This window comes from Arachis hypogaea, chromosome 14 (genome assembly GCF_003086295.3).
Source record: "Arachis hypogaea cultivar Tifrunner chromosome 14, arahy.Tifrunner.gnm2.J5K5, whole genome shotgun sequence".
NCBI classification, from domain to species: Eukaryota; Viridiplantae; Streptophyta; class Magnoliopsida; order Fabales; family Fabaceae; genus Arachis; species Arachis hypogaea.
In genome coordinates this window covers 31,791,766-31,794,986 of record NC_092049.1, presented here as the reverse complement: position 1 = coordinate 31,794,986, position 3,221 = coordinate 31,791,766, and the positions used below count along the sequence as shown (strand labels likewise).

Here is a 3,221-nt window from a genome sequence, read left to right as displayed (position 1 = left end):
TTAATTATTTTCGAAAACCCCATTACTATTCTATATCCGCCTGACTGAGATTTACAAGGTGACCATAGCTTGCTTCATACCAACAATCTCCGTGGGATTCGACCCTTACTCACGTAAGGTATTACTTGGACGACCCAGTGCACTTGCTGGTTAGTTGTGCGAAGTTGTGAACCATGGTATTGGCGTCATGTTTTTGGCGCCATTACCAGGGAAAGAAAGAGCGATGAATTTTACATAATCAAAGTGTAATCACAATTTCTGCGCACCAAGTTTTTGGCGCCGTTGCCGGGGATTTTTCGAGTTTGAACAACTGACGGTTCATCTTGTTGCTCAGATTAGGTAACTTTCTTTTTGTTTTATTTTCAAAAATTTTTCAAAAATCTTTCAAAATTTTTCCTTTGTTTTCGAAAAAAAATATTAATTATTTTTAAAATAAAAATGTTTTCAAAAATAAATTATTCTATGGCTTCAAAACTTTCAAGAATGAATTCTAGAGTTTCATGGTAACATGTTGAATCCTATCTAGCTGAAAAGCCATACCCAAACTCCTTTGGGATTGGTCTTCAACTAATCACCTCAATGGATGTAAATCCATTCTAAAGCTTGAATGGCTATTAAGCCATGTCTGACCCTTTGATTGGAGCTTTAGACTAAAAAGCACAAGATTTCTGGAATTCATATTAAAGATTTTGAAATCCTTATTTTTGTTTTTCAAATAATTTTCGAAAAAATACAAAAAAATTAGAAAATCATAAAAAATCAAAAATATTTTTTGTGTTCTTGTTTGAGTCTTGAGTCATGTTATAAGTTTGGTGTCAACTGCATGTGCATCTTGCATTTTTCAAAAAAATCATGCATTCATAGTGTTCTTCAGGATCTTCAAGTTGTTCTTGGTAAGTCTTCTTGTTTGATCTTTACATTTGCATGTTTTGTGTCTTTTCTTGTTTTTCATATGCATTCTTGAATTCTTAGTGTCTAAGCATTAAAGAATTCTAAGTTTGGTGTCTTGCATGTTTTCTTTGCATTAAAAATTTTTTTAAAAATATGTTCTTGATGTTCATCATGATCTTTATAGTGTTCTTGGTGTTCATCTTGACATTGATAGCATTCTTGCATGCATTCATTGTTTTGATCTAAAAAATTCATGCATTGCATAATTTTCTTGTTTTTCTCTCTCTTCATTAAAAATTCAAAAATAAAAAAAAATATATTTTTCTCTCTCAAAATTTCGAAAATTAGATTTGACTTTTTCAAAAAAATTTTTAAAATCTAGTTGTTTTTATGAGTCAAATCAAATTTTCAATTTAAAAATCTTATCTTTTTCAAAATCTTTTTCAAAAATCAAATTGTTTTCATTTTTCTTAGTTATTTTCGAAAATTATAAAAATATTTTTCAAAAATCTCTTTCTTATTTTTATATCAAATTTTCGAAAATAACAATAACAATTAATGTTTTGATTCAAAAATTTCAAGTTTGTTACTTACTTGTTAAGAAAGATTCAAACTTTAAGTTCTAGTATCATATCTTGTGAATTCTTGTGAATCAAGTCATTAATTGTGATTTTAAAAATCAAATCTTTTTTCAAAAAAAAAACTAATTTTTATCATATCTTTTCAAAAATATCTTCTCATCTTATCTTTTTCAAAAATTTGATTTCAAAATATCTTTTCTAACTTCCTAACTTCTTATCTTTTCAAAATTTGTTTCAACTAACTAACTAACTTTTTGTTTGTTTCTTATCTTTTTCAAAACCACCTAACTAACTCTCTCTCTCTAATTTTCGAAAATATCTTCCCTCTTTTTCAAAATTTCTTTTTAATTAACTAATTATTTCAATTTCTAAAATCTTAATTTTCGAAAATTACTAACATTTTTCAGAAACTATTTTCGAAAATTACTAACTCTTTTTCAAAAATTATTTTCGAAAATCCTCTCCCTCTTTCATCTTATTCTATTTATTTATGCATCTACTAACACTTCATCCCACCCAAATTCGAACCCCTTCTTCCATCTGGGACCTCTATACTGTGGTAAAAAGGACCCCTATTATTATTATTTTTCTGTTCTCTCTTTTTCATATGAGCAGGAGCAAGGACAAGAACATTCTTGTTGAAACAGATCCAGAACCTGAAAGGACTCTGAAGAGGAAACTAAGAGAAGCTAAATTACAACAATCCAGAGAGAACCTTTCAGAAATTTTCGAACAGGAAGAGGAGATGGCAGCCGAAAATAATAATAATGCAAGGAGAATGCTTGGTGACTTTACTGCACCTAATTCCAATTTACATGGAAGAAGCATCTCCATTCCTGCCATTGGAGCAAACAACTTTGAGCTGAAACCTCAGCTAGTTTCTCTGATGTAGCAGAACTGCAAGTTTTATGGACTTCCATCTGAAGATCCTTTTCAGTTCTTAACTGAATTCTTGTAAATCTGTGATACTGTTGAGACTAATGGAGTAGATCCTGAAGTCTACAGGCTCATGCTTTTCCCTTTTGCTGTAAGAGACAAAGCTAGAGTGTGGTTGGACTCTCAACCCAGAGATAGCCTGAACTCTTGGGATAAGCTGGTCACGACTTTCTTAGCTAAGTTCTTTCCTCCTCAAAAGCTTAGTAAACTTAGAGTGGAAGTTCAGACCTTCAGACAGAAAGGAGGTGAATCCCTCTATGAAGCTTGGGAAAGATACAAGCAGCTGACCAAAAAGTGTCCTTCTGACATGCTTTCAGAATGGACCATCCTGGATATATTCTATGATGGTTTATCTGAGCTATCAAAGATGTCATTGGATACTTCTGCAGGTGGATCCATTCACCTAAAGAAAACGCCTGCAGAAGCTCAAGAACTCATTGACATGGTTGCTAATAACCAGTTCATGTACACTTCTGAGAGGAATCCTGTGAGTAATGGGACGCCTATGAAGAAGGGAGTTCTTGAAGTTGATACTCTGAATGCCATATTGGCTCAGAACAAAATATTGACTCAGCAAGTCAATATGATTTCTCAGAGTCTGAATGGAATGCAAGCTGCATCCAACATTACTCAAGAGGCTTCTTATGCAGAAGAAGCTTATGATCCTGAAAACCCTGCAATAGCAGAGGTGAATTACTTAGGTGAACCTTATGGAAACACCTATAACCCATCATGGAGAAATCATCCAAATCTCTCATGGAAGGATCAAAGGCCTCAACAAGGCTTTAATAATGGTGGAAGAAACAGGTTTAG

At 32.4% G+C, this 3,221-nt stretch overlaps 1 non-coding gene across 1 annotated transcript; it reads right to left on the bottom strand.

Annotated features, from left to right (window-relative positions):
- Positions 1-2,613: 2,613 nt before the first annotated feature.
- On the bottom strand, positions 2,614-2,721 carry LOC112746181 (small nucleolar RNA R71). The gene has a single exon (XR_003174076.1). It is a non-coding gene; the product is annotated as a small nucleolar RNA R71 (small nucleolar RNA).
- Positions 2,722-3,221: the final 500 nt, after the last annotated feature.